Source organism: Vidua chalybeata, chromosome 2, assembly GCF_026979565.1.
Source record: "Vidua chalybeata isolate OUT-0048 chromosome 2, bVidCha1 merged haplotype, whole genome shotgun sequence".
Lineage (NCBI taxonomy): Eukaryota > Metazoa > Chordata > Aves > Passeriformes > Viduidae > Vidua > Vidua chalybeata.
Window position 1 is genome coordinate 20,279,563 of NC_071531.1, and position 18,782 is coordinate 20,298,344.

At 38.8% G+C, this 18,782-nt stretch overlaps 1 protein-coding gene across 2 annotated transcripts in view; it reads right to left on the reverse strand.

Moving 5' to 3' along the window:
* The window catches only part of TBL1X (transducin beta like 1 X-linked), a 192,181-nt gene that overhangs the window by 135,672 nt on the left and 37,727 nt on the right, over positions 1–18,782 (reverse strand). The window contains exon 2 of one of the 2 annotated variants that reach the window (XM_053934423.1): positions 1,686–1,758. The exons of the other annotated variant lie outside the window; for it this stretch is intronic. The gene's annotated coding sequence lies outside the window, so the exon portion shown is untranslated. The remainder of the gene's footprint in view (positions 1–1,685; positions 1,759–18,782) is intronic. 2 annotated transcript variants of the gene reach the window in all.

The following is an 18,782-nucleotide window of genomic DNA, read 5'->3' on the forward strand; positions in this document are numbered from 1 at the left end:
GAAACAAGGCAAAAACCTCTCTCAAAGGTCCCTGCTGGATTTAAAACAGAGCTTTTGAGCCAGCTGGGATTTCAAAACATGCCACTATCATTTAAGAACACTGAACTTCTCTCCTTTAATAAACCTTACACCTGTTCACTAGTCCAGAGACCTAATTCCTAAAAACCATACACAGCAAGTGCAAGACAAGGAACCAGAACTTCAATGAGAACTGCTAATGCACAGGAAAGCAACCAGTTACTTACAATACAGTCTCAGGCATTATCTGTAATTCACCTAACTTACAAATCAAAGAATGATAACGCTAAATGCTACCATAATGTATTTCTTAATTAATTAAAAGTCTTATTTGCGCATAGCTCACAAAGCCTGGCAGATTTTTAGGTTACATATTTAATTCTCTTTAATATTGAAAGCAATGAGAGAGATTTTTGTCTACTACTCTACTGCAGGGATAAACACTGTTGTAGATGTAACATCTACAACTTAAACACAATAAATACTCTAGCAAAATGAAATACATTTTTTTATGCAGTGATGTGATGGATATCAATTTTTAAGTTCATGCATTAAGTAGAAGAATATGAATAAACCATGACACAGATTTGGAATAAACAGCACTGGTAACAAGTTTAGACCATATTAAATTGAGAGACTTTCAGCTGGTAAGCATTGTTTTCAAAATTTAATGTAGATACCAGTAAAGATATTCAGCTTAGTAAAGCTCTCTAAAACCAAAGATAATTCTTTTAGCATGAGAAAGAAAGGCTCCAGCTCTAGCAATTGTTTCAGAAAACTCAATTAACTTGCCCATTTTAAAAAATATGTTACCAGTAGAAAGAAATTTCATCCTATTAAAAATTTATCTCCTCATTAATATTACAGATATTTCATATATTAATATCTATGACTAAATAAATGCATTAAATAATAAGTAACACATGAACATACCTTTTCGACATGTAAAATCATTTTTTGCAACCAGAATAATGCTTGGGTTGCCAGAAAAGAAAGCTATGTGCATAAATGGAAAATACTCTTCCTGCCTTTCAGAAAACTGTGTAGGCTGAGTTTGGGACTGGGGGACTCCAGATGCCAAGGAATGTCTAACACATGCCCCATCCAAGCTGATGAAGAAAAGCTGTCCCTGTCCTGTTTTAATGAAAGCAAACCCCAATCAAGACAAGAGTTTTGGTCTCAAAAAACACCCCTCATGAAATGAGCATTCATCCTTTCCAAGACAACCTTCCACGAGGTCATCTTCTCAGCCTTCACCCTCTGATGACCTCATATTTGACCTGACCTTCAGTTTGGCTGAGTCTCAGTTCCTTACTATGATTACAAAACAGCAAGATCAAGTTAAGCTTTAAGAAACTCAGACATTAGTCTTTAGATAAATAACTACGAAGGCAAAACATCAAAATACCAAGAAATCCTGTATATAAGCTATGTTTCGTTCTATGGAGACTTCAAGGGCAACAATAAAAAGAAAACGTACTGCAAAGCACTGAAGGCTCTATAGCACATTCCCTCCCTTGCAGGTAGCCCTACCACTTCTGGTCTTTGTCAATTCAAAAGCCAAAGTATTGTCTGAAGTTACAACTGCAATTAGGTATGGAGATGCTGAAAAATATTTCACAGTCTTAACATTTTGTAAAGCTGATTTCCACTAAGTATTCACTTACTCAGGTGCAAGAACAGTCAAGGTCCCCAGTTTGCCCCAGATTTTCCCTTCAGGCCAGTTTTATCCTTAGGTACCTGTGCACAATAAAAAAAAAAAAAAAAAACACACACAAAAAAATTTATATTACTCCTAATAAGTTCATCTCATGATTATATCAACTTTTATGGCCCCAATTTAAAAATTCAGATCTCCAGTTCTTCTCACAGGATTTTTTTCCATCAATGTGATTAACCTGAAGCAAGCTCAAAGCTGTTTTCCCTCAATAAAAATACTGGGGTTTACTTGACCAGTATATATATATATATATATAGATTTACCATGATCCTAAATGAAAGAGTTTTCTGTAAGAAAACTCATGTAAATTCAACCCAATAGATGATGGGATTGCTTGGTTTAGGTATATTTCATCACTTGTTTTTAGGAGTATAAACAGAGAGCACACAGTTAAGCCTTTGTCAGCCATATATTTAAACTACCTTAAAGCTGTTAACATGTGGCAAGAAATCCTACATATTCAATTACTGCTTTAAAAATTGAAAGAAGGTTCATGTACAGGTGCACTGTCACTTAGTTAAGGAGCTCAAAAAATAGAGTTATTCTTTCTCCTGGCACTAGTATGAATTAAAAAAACATTTTCAAAATGTGCCATTCAACCATATGGAATCAATTTTTGCAGACATATGGAGTGCCAATTAAATAAGTGTGGCTTTGCTGACACAAAAGTCCACCTGCACGTATTCAAATTTTCCAGAATTAGACCATCTAATTTAGAGCAGCCCATTTAACAGTAAGAGAGTAGAAAAGCAATGTATTTGATATGACACAACCTCTGTAACCAGTCTCCTTAAATAGCAATTGCAGCCTTACTTTTGACCATGGTCAGGATATAATCAGATAAGATGGAATTAGCTCCCCTAAAATACAGCTCCAATTACATCAGATCAAAAGAGAATCATGTTTTGTCTTCTCCATAATGCAAGTAAATATATAACTGGGAAATTAAGCAAGGTACAATTTTTTCAAAGATTTTAGCAGAAGTCAAAAGAAATTAGAAAACTGACTGTAACCATTCTTCCTAGATTTTCCTAGGTTTTTTGCACCTATTTTCCCATAATAAATGTACAGAAAGCATGCCATTTAAAGAAACAGAAGTCAACAAGCTATACACACACATCAACACCCTAAATAAAATCCTAATTTAAGATAGGTATCATCCAATGACGTGGAAACTAAGAAATTTTTAAGGTAAACTCTTCAGAAGTTTTTTTTTCTGTTTTTTTTTTTTTTTTTCCCAAGGATTTGCAGTTAATTGGGCACCCTCGTTCAAATCTAGTTTGACTGACTTTGTATTAGGTGATAATGCACAGGTTTTTTTTTTCCACAGGTTCTCAACCTCATTCAGTGAATATAGTAGCTAGAAGAGAGTAGTGAAACTCTACCCAGTGGCTGCATTCCACATGGTCACAGCACAGTTCTACACACTCACTGCTCCAGGTTACCCTGTGCTTTCCAGAACAGCACTCTGAGGACAGAAATGCCTGTTCTCAGACAGAGCTCCCTTTGCTGCTGCCAGGTAACAACAGACCCCTGCCAGGGGCATCATGTGATCCCAGAGACAGGAGAACTTCAGAATCAGGGGCACTGCAAACTTTGCTGTCAACCAAGTTCCTAAAACTCATTTTTTCAGAGTATTTAGCTTTTTATAATACCTTAACTAATTTCCTGGATAAGCTGTATCCACCTAGTTTCCTAGTTAAGGTGACACGTCTCCCCTCACTTGTGAGCTGCCCATTCACTATCTGTCTTAGGGTTTCCACAACAAATAAAAGCACGTTTCCAGAGATCTGTCCTTCTTTGCTACAGTCTTCACACATCTGTTCCACTTGGAAAGACCATACAATTCTGAGATCATAGAATTTTTAACTGTATCATAATGCAAATGTCCAGGGAAACTCAATTAACATATTTTAGACAATCTTAATTCTGTGCCTTCCCACCTTTGCAGGACTTGCTCTTTGTAGCTCTTTACTCAAGGCAGCTTTCTGTGCTTGGTTTTTTTTTAAGATAGCAGCCATTGAAATGGAGAAGCTCCATCTTGCTCAATACAGATATTCAGTCTCTCTCAAAACTTCTCATCCAAGCCTTACTATTGCCAATCCTATGGACATGTGCTACTGCCTCCATCCACTCTCATCTTTAGGCTCAGTTTCCTATTTGGGATCCCAGTCCTGCCTCCCTGCCTCTTTTCAGTGACCACTTCATTCTCAACAACTTCCTTATATGATACATTGCTCCCACTGTGTAACCAGAGTCCCATTAGCTTCCAGCTCTCCTATTCCAGCTCTCCTATACAAGCATTCCTTTTAATCTCAGCTTTCTGCACCCTTCACAGATCTCTTCGTTTTTCCATATCGCTTTTCACCTTCCAATGTTTTTCCCACTTCTTTACTCCCCCTCTCACTTCCTGTGCTTCCCTCTTGCCCTGGCAGTTTCCAAATTTCTTCTCAACAACTAACTCCATGTGTTTTCCTGGTTCCTGCGCAGTCTTTGTGATTAGAATGCCACAGCCATGGCTGCTACGCTTTGTGCAGAACTCGCTTCTAATGACGGGTGTTAAAGAGATCTGTACAAGGGTTAATGAGCAGGAATACTTAATTTCAGGATCCCAGAAGAACTGGGGCAGAAGAAAAGCCAAACCAGAAGTGCAGAAATAGCATTTTAGGCATTTAAATACCTCACTACAGAAACCTATATATTTAGATGTCAAGGCAGCTGTATGAAGGTTTTGTGGACTGTAGCTATTTCTGTCTTGCTGTTAGATTAACACCATCCACACTTTTAAATTTAAAAACAAAATCCTTCTACAATGAACCAAAATAAAGTTAGAGTCTAAGTCTCAACCTAAACTCAAACAACATCTCAGTTCACAGCATATACTTTTTTAAGCCCATTTTTTCCAAAGAGAAAACAGACCTTGATTCAGTACTGTGGAGGAGGGGAAAAGGGGTTTTAATTAAAAACAGGGTTTTCTTGGCACTATTTACCAAGAATAAGTGTTCTTATCATTATTCTACAGAAGAAAGTAGATTGTAGCATACCTTCATCTATTTTTGCCAGAAAGTACGAGCTAACCAAAGACATCTTCCTATTCTGTCTCAAACTTCCCTGCCTTTGGTGTTTGCGTGGGTTAAGAGCACTTAGGCTGAATTTAAGATGATTTTAGAATATTATAGAATACCAGCTTGGAAGTGACCTCTTGAATCATCTGATCTAACCTTCCATGGCAAAAGCACAGTCTAGGTAAGATGGCCCAGCACCCTGTCCAGACAAATCTTAGAAGTGTCCAGTGCTGAGGAATCCACAACTTCCCTGGGGATATTATTCCAAAGGCTGATTGTTCCCATTATAAAAATTTTTCCTCTTGTGTTCAATCAGCATCTCACCAAGAGTAACATTTAACCATTACCCTTCATCTTTTCCATGGGACTCCTTGTAAAAAGGGAGCCTTCACCATCTTTGTAGCTAATAAGCCTTTTTTTGCACAAGACTGGATAAACTTCATTCTCTCAGCCTTTCCTCACATGGCAGGTTCCCAGCCCTTCGCTCATCTTTGTGGCCCTTCTCTGGACCCTCTCCAGCCTGTCCTCACGTTTTTTCACAGCAGGGACCAAAAGTGAGCACAGCACTCCAGGCGTGGCCTGGCAAGCATGGAGTAGAGTGGGACAATGACTTTTAACTTATTTCTGCTGGTGATTCCCCTGTTGCTGCAGCACAGCATCCTGCTGGCATCCCTTGCCACAGCAGCACACTGCTCTCTCACATGGAACTCGCTGCCCACCAGAACACCCACGTCCCTTTCCACGGAGCTGCTTCCCAGGTGGGCAGATAGATACCCGTGCAGCCTGTGCTGCACTCCTGGATCATGAACAGATCCCTTCTATGCTAGTACTGTAGTACTGCTGCTGTGGCCATTTAATAAGAGCATACTTTACTTAATGAGTACAGATGAATGATTCAGTGCTAGAAGTTTGCTGAAGAGAAGTTTCTATTACCATTTGGTTCTTCCAACATTGAATCTAAAAAGAAAAAATATCTTCCTGATTTAACTGAAAAAAAAAAACGTAGAATAGTTACTTTTTTATATTTAAATAGCAAATTATCGAAAATATTTAGGTTCACTACAACAACATAACCTTCCAACAACCGTTTTTGTGTCCAACATATAAAAATTAAGCATAAATTTAATATCATTAATGAACATAGTATTTACAAATAAATCACTCATTCCTCTGTTGAGCCACACTGAGTTAAGTACATTTTAATGCTAAAGTGGTGTCTAATTATCTTTATTTGATCTTCATTTGATGCAACAAGGAAATAAAAATTTTCAAAATACTTAGATCTTGCTGATAAGTACTACACATTGAAATGTATGCGTTATGATAATGTATGATGGTATCTTTTCTTATTTTGTTCTGAAGAGGTCTCAAACAGTCACATGAATATATTTAATTCATAGAACTGCTTGTTCCTTCACATCTGTTATTTCCTGCTGGTGTTGAGGGCAGAAAGAGATTTAGCTATCCTGATTCCCATCCCCAGTATTGCCTGACCCAGAAAATTCACCACTGTCACTTCCCATGGAGAAAGGAGGACAGTCAATATGAATCATGCTCTGGGAACTGGGCTTCAAAACCTAACTAATGCAATGACTACAATTCATACAGAAGCCAATTATCACTTGTGATCTGAGGCATTACTCCAAAGTTGGCACCCTGAGTATCCTATTAATCAGTATATTTAAATGGGTTTGCTAGCTAGGGTAACAGAAAAATAATAACACAGCTATTAGTAGTAGATTGATTCTGAATTAAATAAAGAAAAAAAAAAACCCAACACATACACAACATGAAACCTCTCAAAATACTAAAAAAAAAATCACTGTTAAACTGATCAAAAAGCCATAGAACAACTCTAAGTATTTGCTTCCTTTTATGTTAGGAAATCTTTCAACTCTGATTTTTTTCCCTTCCTCACAAGTTCCTGGCATCCCTTATACCACAATGTTTATATTCTAGTTTCCATCACCAGTGACATGAAAAGTACACTTATTTCACACCTACAGAGGTGGGTGTGGGTCCTTGCCAGAAAGCTCAAGAGAATAATTTACAAATGAAGGTTCATAACTTTGCCCCAAAAACCCAAAGTACGAAGACAAGAATCACCCCTTTCCCCACCTCGTCACAATCAAAAGTGCCTGCGCCTCCCCAAAGACTGCAAGAAGGAAAATAATGATTCTTACCATCGAATGGTTTCCTGACATGAAAAATGTACCAGTGTAATAGTGACAGAATCATACAATGAACTAGTTCAAATCTTCCAGGAAAGGATCTGGTGGGGAGGGTCTGGCAATAAAAAGGTTTTTTGCTTAACAATCTTCATTCAGAAGAATCCCAGCTCAGCTCAGATATCTCTTTATAGAGCAAGCAGATTTTAGCATCATTGCTATAACTGCTACAGTCTGGCTGGTGCTAGTTAACTTGGTCACACAGGTAAGTCCTAGAACATTCCAGCAAACAAGTGATCTGGGATTATACTTGATACAGCCTACAGCCAATATAGTTAACATTTCTTTGATCCTTGAGCTTCACACTTCAGAGCTGAGGGAGAGAGAAGGTGTTGATACTTTCAGGAACCACTAATTACAGGAATTCATCATGAAGGACATTGCTAGAAAGTAGTAGAGATGTTTAAATATAAACCGTGCAGTTGCAGTCACACAATTGTCCATGAAAGGTTTCAGTGCATTCTTCCACCCAGACTGATGATCTGTAAGGTGTTGAACAGAAAGAAATTTTCCACAGTATAAGTCCCTTCAATTAAAACAATCTCTAGCACATTTTTTTGTATTTGATCTCAAAGTAAATTGTAAGTCAGATACATTTTAACAGTTTAATGTAAATGTTATGGCCAGAATTTTTGAAAGATTTGCTACATTTGTGACATTTAGTCACACAAGCAGATGTACAGTCTTCTGAACTCAGTTCATTTTTGAAAGAGAATTCATCCTGAATGGGAGCTACTGCTTTTTTATGGTAAAAAATAACAGTGACATTCAACTGGCCTCAATTATAACATTAATGATCTACTCTAAGTTATTTGTCTCTTTCTGAAATACGTGTAAAACCACGTGGCAAGTTACGAGTAGAAGCAGGAACAATATCCTACTTTACTAGTTCTCTTCCTTGAGAGTGTACCACTGCCTAACAAGGTATGTTACAAATACCCAGGCTTACATCCTAAGATTTTTTTTTTAATGACAATAGTCACATAAAGCATAGAGCCTTTTCACAGCTAACTGAATGTTTGGTGGTGGCCTGAGCCTATCAACACCAGAAGTTATATCTTACTTTTATCTGGCCCTCCAATTAGACACTGAAAATAAACTTTCCCTTAAAATCCTGTCTGGAATAAAATCTAGGAAGCTGTAGCCCATCCTTTATCAGCCACTTTTTCACTTACTAATTTAAGAACAACACTTCCTCCTGTTGCACACTTACCAGGAAGCAGCTATGCCATGAATATGTTATAAATACTATGCCCCTCTCAGGCTGCAGCTTTCTGAAAAAAACAAGACAACCTAATGGAAGCACTCCTTTTTCTTTGTTTGCCACCCACATTCTGGTTACCTAATACCAAATGTAGAGCTTTTGAAAGAATTTCACATCTCATTTTGCTTCTATCGTTCCCTTCCTGAATCTGAGGCCACTGATGACATGCTGACTTCCCTGCAAGTCTACTTTCTCACAGAAAGGCCAAAAATGCAAAGGTAGAGTGATAACCAAACTGTAAGACACCCCTTACTGAAAATAGTTCTTCTGGGCTACAGGAGGTGACAAGTAACTGAGAAACTTCTCTGCACCAAACAGTACAGTTTGAGTAGCAGAAAGAATGCAACACCTCCACTGGACCACCAAGCCAGTGTTTCCCTGTGCCTCAGCACAGCTCAGAGACATGGGATGACCCTTTCGGGATGAACATGCAACTGCAGGCAGCCACACGATCAATGTTCAGTTCTGCAGTTTCCATTGTGTATCTGCTCCACGTGTCCTAAACCCCACAACATGCTTCTCAATACCTTACAAAAGGCAAAACAGCTATAGGATAGGCTACAATTATACTACAGCTTTAAAACTTGCTATTTTCCATGTCTTTGCAATAGCTGCATGTTTTTAGTAATTGCTAAGCAGCAACTTCTCCTAAATGATCATGGTAAGTGGACTGTGTTTAACACAACAAAAAAAGAACAAAAATATCCATTGTATGTTCTCTTTCCTGAGGGGACTCATTCATTCCTGACCCCAGATCTAGTAATTGGTTCCATGATGAATGTTAGAAGGTGGGGACTAGAACAGGGGACAAGTAAAATACGTTGTTATTAAAGGGTTATTAAAGGGTTTGGAAGAAGAGCAGAAAAAGCATGCTTCTCTTATCCACTAGCAACCACTGGAAATACTGAAGCATGTTGTTAATGCCAAATAAATATAATCAAAACAAGCAGTTTCAGTCTCCCTTCAGACCCCTTGGAGACCTCAATACTTCAAATCCAAAGACTCATCTCATAACTTAACTTTCTATTGTCATTCCAGAATAAATCTCCTGTACAGCTTATTAAACTGCCTTCGCTCCTGCTCCAACCTAAGTCCATCTTTTTGCTCACTGCAAAGAAGGATCATTGGACACAATATTACAAATGAGGTCTCAGGAAGGCTTTACAAAATGCTATTAGCATTTCTCTCTCTCTATAAAAGTATCAAGTCTAATGCATCACAGAAGCACATTAGACTCACAGCAGCATCACACTGGTGGCTTAGAGTCATCTTAGTAGCATTATCACAGCACTTTACCTAATTCAGACTGCTACAACCATTAAATCATTTACACAACCTCCTATGATCTTAACAGATGTTCTTCTCATTTTAGATATTTGTATACTGAGATAAATATAAGTGTGACCTGTCTCAGACAAGGCACTGAGGGCTTGCAGAGCTGAATTAGCAACTGAAACTTTCAAATTCTTAATCCTAAATACACACCTCTGAACTCCAGCAGCAAGCAGATGAACCACACACTGCACAGTAACAAGCACTCCTATACTCCACACCAAATGCCTATGCTTGCACTCAAAAATAATTTCTAAATGGATGGTTCTACATGGCCACTTGTCTACCATGTAATTATATCAGCCTGCTGAGGAGCCACACAGAAGATACCCAGAAAGGCCAAACCTCCACCTACTTTGTGTCCTCAGCCAGCACAAAAAGTGCCTTTTTGTGGCAATTCCATCCAGACAAGTCACTAGGTGCTAGGCCACCTCCTCTCACACGTACTTGCTCTTAGGTGCCAGAGCAAAAACTGCTCAGTGATATCCACTTCTACAGAAGCTCACATCAACACTGATATATTATCCAGAAAAATGTATACAGGATTCTGAGTTTATAATTTGAATACTCTTTTTGTTCAAAAATTTAGATCATATGGAAGTGTCAGTCTCCTGGTTTCACAAGAAAAAGGCACAGAAAATCTAAAAATGCAGAAGCACAAAGTCAAAGAATCATGATGGCCAAAGGGGCTAACTGGCTGGTACAAAACAGCTTGGTGGTGCTTACACAAGTCAGTAGGTTTTAGCTACTCACATCATGGTGTTAGTTTCACTATTACAATTAAATACTCTCAACAAAATCCAATCTTTGTGGAAAGTTTCCCAAAACACGAACATTACTAGAACTAGACAAAACAAGAACTACTTTCCCTTAATGCTCAGGATCTCTTATTTGCCAAGAAATGCCATGCATGTTTTGCAGTCACATTCCAAAAAGTATTTTTTCTACAAAGCAACTAGCAGAGCCAGAACTGTCCTATGAGCTAAGGACATGGGAGCTTTTTTCTATAAATAAAGCAAGCATTCAGAACAAGTCAATCAGAACACTATCTTCTCAGAAAAGAAATATCTTAGCTACACTCAAACTTGGTTTCTCTTTTTCACTCATTATCACATATATACCTTAACCATTTCCTGTTTACATCCAATTTCACAGAGTGACCTGCTACTGGTACTGGAAACAGCTCAGAAATAGCTAAGGCACACAGGATAACTTCTGCTAATAGCCCATGGTGTAGAATTCAATGTTTATAAAATTAAATACTGCAGCTGTGCACTACCTCAGAGAAACTGTAGACAATTCACTACATTGCTTCCACAGATGAAATATGTACCTTCTAGATATTTATGTTTTCAGAGCACTTTCATGCATCGCTGAAGGAAGGTATGGACCAGAAACAACTGAATTGGCATGACCCAGCATGTTACTGCTGGCCAGCTGAGCTGAGTCAGCTACAGGAAGAGGTAGATATCCTTCACAGCTACCTCACTGCCCAGCAATAGTGAGGGGAAAACCTATCCATGCTGGCTTAGGTTTCATTTTACAACAGAAGTGATGAAAATCCATCCTCCACCCAGTTCTCCCAAGGCTGATCATGACCCATCTCATACAAAACTGCAGCAGCACTCAGAATTCTGTTAAACTGCATTAGTGTAATTTGTCCCAGTCTGCAAAGATGGTTTTCTGTCCTCTGTGCTCATTAGCAGGATCTGAATGTATCAATTTGGCCCTTTGGCCTGATAATGGAAAAGGTTATGCTTCCCAGAAATTGCAGATAAATATCAGGCACAATTCTGGTGAGGTTCCTGGTCTGTAACACCTGGAATATGAAATACACATACTTTTGACTGAGTACATGCTTGACTAAGAACTAAGGAATTGGCAAACCAGGACAACTATTTCCTGGTGTTTGCAGTTGGGATCTATGTACATTATTTTTATACATGAAAATTTCAGTATCCATACAAAAGATACTACTAATACTAATCCTCCATAATAACAGATACTAACATGGACACATCCTTCTACCTATACTAACAGATACTACTTTTTACTGCTAATATGGAATCTCCATGCAGAAAACTAGCAGCATATCCAGAAGAATTCAAAATTTACTTGTACCTGAATACAAATGTATGTACCTCTTATAAAGTCCTACCAGTAAAATCCACTCATATTCCTAATTGGAAAATACATTTGTCAAGATACATTGGCAAATACGGCATACAGTTCGCATGTATACAAAGAGATACTGAGATCTTTGTATGTATACGTACAAAAAAGAAACATTGCTGTTTGCAAGCAAAAATAAGCAGGCAGTGTTTCAAACCGACAATGTGATCTGGTGTTATCAGAAAGGACAACAATCACAGTGATTTACAGTAAATTACCCTTACTGGCCAGGGATAATTACACAGTTATGAGACTAAATTAAGGAAGTTTGCATTGCTGCCTTATGGTGCTTGATCTTTCAATTAATGTCTCAAGAATACTGAATTATCTATATCTGAGCAGTGTTTTTGATGTTAGCATGAAAGAAAGAGGTTTTTCAGTCTCAAGAATACTGAATTATCTGTATCTGAGCAGTGTTTTTGATGTTAGCATGAAAGAGGTTTTTCAAACCACAACACACTTGGACAAATTCTCATCAATACTTTTATTTCTAGTCACTAGGTCCCACTCATTCCTTCTGACTAACTTTGCAACTTTATTTTTTAATCTTTATATCCAAATTGTCAAAAAAGAAAATAAAGCATAAGCCCAACACAGAGCCTATGTCTACATTAGCAAGCCTAATGCACTTCAAATCCAGGGAATCTAAAGCTCCTAAACATATGTTTATCTACAGCACACTCCTTTCTAACAGTGAGGAGTATCTTGCAATTAATGTATTTTGTAAATGCAGTGTGCATGTACATGTATGATGTGAAAGTGCAGATCTAACATAGGATGAGGTCTCAGCATATGCAGGTGTCAGGTGGGATAATAACCTGCAAACCAGAAACAACATGGCCATAAAAAGGAAGAAAGAAACTACAGGAGGAGCACTCAAAAATGTTATGAGTGGTATTTTACCGGGTTTGCTAAGGGCATGACTTCAGTAATGATTTTGGCTTGAGTTTCCTAACTTTGATAAATTTACAGTAAACTTAAATTTATTCAGAAGATCAAAAGCAAAACACACAAGATCAAAATTACTTCCTTCAGTTTACTCTCTTGAATTTTGCATCAAAGCAGCAGCACAGCAATTAAAATTTCCAAATACTACTCATTCCACAAAGACCCACTGAAGTTCTCCACACAAAGTAACCAGCTGGCCACTCAGACACCATGCAGTGGACTATCAACTAGATCTCCCATCATTTTTAGGACATTTATGACATCCTAGTGGATTATTCAGTGTTACCAAGTAAATTAATCACATAATGAGTAAGGTTGGAAGGGACCACTGGTAGGGACATCTGATCCAACAGGATTCTGTCCACATGGTTCTTGAATGTTTCCCATGAGGGAGACTCCACAACCTCTCTGGGCAATCTGTTCCAGTGTGTGGTCACTTGCACAGCAAAGAAGTTCTTCCTCATGTTCAGCTGGAACTTCCTGTGCTTCAGTTTCTGCCCATTGCCTCTTGTCCTACTGCTTGGCACCACCAAGCAGAGCCTGGCTCCATCCTCTTGACACCTCCCTGCAGATACTGATAGGTCCCCTGTCAATTGTCTCTCCTCAAGGCTGAACAGAGCCAACTCTGTCAGCCTTTCCTCATAAGAGGCTCCTGTCCCTTAATCATCTTTGTTGCCCTCCATTGGACCAGCTCCAGGAGCTCTGCATCTCTTCTGTCCTGAGGAATCCAGAACTGGACACAGCATTCCAGATGCTGCCTCACCAGGGCTGAGCAGAGGGGCAGGATCACCTCCCTGCTGGCAATGCTCTTCTTAATGCCCCCCAGGATCCCATTGGCTTTCTTGGCCCCCAGGACACACTTCTGGCTCACGGACAGATGGTGTCCACCAGCACCCCCAGGTCCCTCTCCCCAGAGCTATTTTCCAGCAGGTCACTCCCAGCCTGTCCTGGCACAGAGGGTTGTTCTTCCCCAAGTGCAGGACCCTGCCTTTGCTGAATTTCAGGCAGTTTTTCCCTGACCATCTCTCCACCCTGTTGAGGCCCTTCTGGAGGGCTGCACAGCACTCTGGGGTATCAGCCACTCCTCTCAGCTTTGTGCCCTCAGTGAACCTGCTGAAGAGGCATCTGTCCTTCATCCAAGTGATTGATGAACAAGAGAAACAACACTGAGCCTTGTGAGACACTGCTGTTTACAGCGAGGCACCACTGGTTCCAGGTTGTCACAGGTGACACTTGGCAAGGTTGTCCACATCCAGAGTTTGAAACCAAACCATGCTGAACCTCTACACTAAGCAGACTCAGTCACTTAGGAACACAGCTGAGTACAAGGGAATACATTCAAAGTACAGGGGATTCTCACAGAACAGAGTACCCCATATTTAGCACAAGAAGTTGGTTGTTGAGATACAAAGTTACAGCTTTGTTGAAAGATCTGTAGAAATATTTGCATTACTTACAAACTGAGTAACTCCTAATATGAATTGGCTGGACCTAAATACCTGATACCATTACTGAGCCAAATGGTGTTGAGTGTTAAACTGGGCTAATGTCATTGAAAGCAAAAAGTATCAGTGTGGAAGAAAAAACTTTATTGTGATACAACTTTATATTATTCCTGCAGGACCTACTGATGAAAAAATTATTTTTTTAAAAAAATGTAATACCATAGGAATTTTAATCTATGTATATTTTATTAAATAGACTCCTATGGTGCATATCAGAATAAACTGCCTCGTCAAAGCCTCTGAAAATTGGTCTAGATACAAGAAGAGGCGTATCCTGCATACTAAGACCTCTGAGAAAGGATTTTAAAAGAAACACTTTGGAGAATTCTTGTTTTCTCTGATAAGATACATGGGAGTGCTTTCACTGAAGTAATTCTTTATATAAAGATAAAAAATATTTTAAAGCTGACAACTGTCAGACACTGTCACACTTCTAAGAGCTAATGATTCCACTCAAGGATTTCTTACTACATGCAGTGAACCACCATTCACCTCAGCAATCTCCATGTCAGTAAAAATCCTTATCTGAGAAAATTTCTTGCTTGCTTTGGTGTTTGCAGAATTATATTTTTGGTTTGCAGCTACCTGACATATGAGTCAAATATCTATTAAAAAAAAAAAAAAAAAAAGGAAAAAAAGGCCAGAAAAGATTATGTTATCTACTTAGAGTGACAGGAAAAGGATGCAAGATACTAATATTTACTTAAAGACCTCTACGCCTTCCTGATGATCAAGAATGCTAAATAAAGTTTACATCCCAATTATCCTAAATATGAACATAACAATAAAATGACCCATGCTATCTGAAAGAGCTATGACTCCATGCAATAACAGTAAAACATTTCTTAAAGTTATTAAGTTCACTGAAAATGTTGGTTAATAACTCAAGATACCCCCAGGGAGTCATAAAAAGGAGAGCCTTCAAATTTCCCTGAAACATCACCTGTACCAGTGACCAGCAGTCAGACACTGCTCTGAGTCAATTCTGCCCAATCCAATACTAAGTCAAGGTTAACCACTGTAGTACCAAAAGAGAATAAGAACACAAGTCTTGTGTTGTTTTGGGGCACACTCTCTTGAGATTGAGAAAGGCAAGAGCAGAAAGACTCCACTCCGAATTACTGCAGGATATCCATGCATTTCAGCATGCCCAGAACATTGGAATTTTTCAAAGTTATTGAAGTAAAAGCAATCACCAATTACATGATAGTTTTTCCATTTAAATTACTTCTTTCAAAACTTTTTAATATTTTAGAGTACTATTTTAATACCTTTTTTTCCGATTTTGGATGCTCATCTTTTCAGTTCCCTCCTTTCAAAGAAAAGGAAGAAAGGAAAGTGCTTAGAAAAAGGGTAAGAGAGAAATTAAAATCAAGGGTCTATGTAGTCTATCCTGTTAAACTGAAGGAAATTAGTTTTTTCTATCTTCAGCCATTTTATTCTTTGCAGCAAGTATTTTTGCATGTTGTCAAAACAGCCCTTATCAAAATATTTGAAATTTAACAATCACATTTACTCTGTGCAGTTTGAAGGAAAGAAAGGGTGAGTTGACTTCTGTGAAACACAAAAGTCAAGACTCTTAACTATGCCTGCAAAAGTCAAACAGAAGGTAGAAAAGTATAACCAGTTTTGAAATAACAAGGTGATCTTCTTCACCTCAAAGGAGGTGCTTGCATTGTGGTTAAGATCTTAATGGGCAAATAGAAATGGAGAATTTCCCATGATTTCTTATGCTCAGCTTTCCACACATTTTTGTCAGTATTGCATAAAGTCTTTGTTAAATCCCTCTCCAGAGCTGCTGCATAACTCAGCTGACTTCAGGTCTCACTGTGGCCACCAGTTAAGATGAACTCTTTTGCAATGAGGCACAGTTTATCCTCTGACCTATTCTGACAGCAGGTGGCTGAGCCCTGCAAAACACTGAATGAATTGCCATTCATTACCTAGCAGCTCTTCAGAACAGAGGTGCAGCCCAGGAAATTATCTGGAGAGAAAATGCAGATTCAGTCACAATGGTCATGAATTAAGAACCAAAAGTTTACCAAGAAAGGCAACCTCAAAGAAAAAGAAGTGGTACTTTTAACATTATACATTAAATGAGCACTGCTTTACATATTTCAGTGACATTGTTGATCAAGACATGGTATGTGTTTATACAGAACCAGTTTAATCCCAAATGGAAAGGGAAATGAGAGGTACTTGTAAACATCATTAACACTACACACTGCAGCAAAATCATTACAGACTTCATAAAAGCGATAGTGATTCTGACCAAAAGAGCTTTTGTTTTCAGATCAGGCCAAGTTAATAGCGTATCTTTGTCTCACAGCAACATAAATATTGTATGTGCATTCCTGTATTTAGCCATCTTATGCAACAGAGGTTAAAAGAAGCAGGTAAATATTGTCTGTAAATGAAGAATTTTCTTGCCCTTGGCATAAAAATAAACCAAAAGAAGCCATAGTGGAGAAGGGGAGGAAATGAGTTTTCCTCTTTCCATCATTTAATCCTTTTCTTTCTTTTCCTAGTACAAGCCTTGACGAAGCCAGTATAATACTATCCCATCACTCTGAGTGCAGGCTCTCAATTATTTTGGTAATGAAGTATATGACGAGGGTTCAGGGAATCTTGAAATCTGAAATACACACATGAGGTTTATCAACCTATCTTCTCTAATTAGCAACTACCAATGGACCAACAGAACACAATCTGAGAACAGTGAGAGCCTACAGAATATACCCATGATCCCCTGAAGTGAAGGAGGGATACCGAAATGGCCAGCTCTCCAGGGCTGAAATGAAATATGACCTCAGCCTGAGTTCAAATAACATATAATGGACTGATTTTTCAGGCAAATAGGCAGCTAGAAACTATTCTACCTGCAAGACCACCCTGGCTAAAGCCCAGGAACACTCACCTTTAACAAACTGACAAGGCAGCCTTCTCCTACTCCGGCATTCTCCAGGAGTGGAGATTGGAAGCCAGAGCAGAGAGCCCCCGTGGCACCAATCTTTCACTATATGGCCCTGTCTAAGAAACACATCCTATGTCTATAAATTAAAGCACACCTTAGGCCACCATGACTTACAATTACTACAGACACTGCACAAGAGGCAGTGGAGTCCTGCTGCCTGGAGTCCTGACTATCCACACAGTACCTCTGCTGCTCCAGCCAGGTACACCTCAGTGGCAGGACAATGCCTTACATCAATCACATTATCTTAGAACACTTGAAAGAATTATGCTTATCATGAACTACAACTAATTTGAAAAATTTGAAAAATAATTCAAATGAATGAAGTTTACATTACAAAATAAAGGTAATAAAAGCACATTTCTTTTTAGAAAGCCAAGTGAAGAAGTAGCATGTCTCCCAGTTTTAATTTTCAGTTTCACTACATGACACTGGGAAGTCCTGATTTACTTGTAAAAATGCTGCTGTCAGATCTGGGTTTGGTAACTGATGGAAGCTTGCTTGTGTACAGAGAGCAACCTTCATTAGATCCCTCAGTGGACCAAAAATAATTCTTCGTTTACTTGCTTCTTTGCACTTCACTAATTTTCCATTTGCTAGTGCTGGCCCAGCATGGGAATGTTTTATTCTGGGGTGACATTCTGGTTCCAACATCACAAGTAGCTCCCATTTGGACCAATAACCCAAGGAGGGACTGCAGCAGCTCAGCAGCAAGTGCTGTGCCCAGGCATGCCAGAAACCACAACCTCCCGACAGCTCCACAAGGAGAGTCACATTAAGTACTCCCACATTTCTCTAAGAAAGCAGCAGAATGTGACTGTCCATATGTCATAATGCTGGGGGCCAACTGCACTCACAAAAGCTCCAGCACTTTCACCAGGGTGTCCCCTCTGTGGAAATTAAGGTGAAAGAGCTGGTGCCTGTGAAGTTCCCATCTAATACAGGTCAGGAGGAGTATGAACCCAGCTTCTACCTCATGGCTTGGAAGTACTCCTGGGCCCACTGCATCATTGCAGGAATTTCCTTTATAGGAAATGCTTAAGTGCTCTATTTACTCATAGTTTCACTCCCGTTTTCTCCTCAAATACATTTCTTTTTTTTGGTCTAACTTCCTAATTGCACCCTTTAATCCACTACTTGGTTTCCTGTTCCTTGCCCCACAGGTGCGACTATTCCTGATCACTGCTTTTAGCTTCCATCAAAAGCATATATTTCAAGTAAGCATCACTGAAAATTTGATTTGCTGAAGAAATAGTTCTTTTCAGTCACTGAAAGTCCTGTCAGAGGTAATCACATAATATATTTACCTTCCAAAAGTGATCAGTTGTGTCATTACTGATGATAAGAAGCCAAAATCTGCAATGGGGTGTGGAGGACGGGGAATTTTTTTAGAAGAGAAAACTCAACACACTTATTTTTAAGATTTTCATCTAGAGATGGCTGAAAATGCATTGTGCCCAAGGGCATCTGATGCTAGGTCAATTAGCTCTCTGCACTGTCTCCATTTCAGTGTTTCATTGTCATCAGCAGCAAGATTTTCATCAGAGAAAAACACT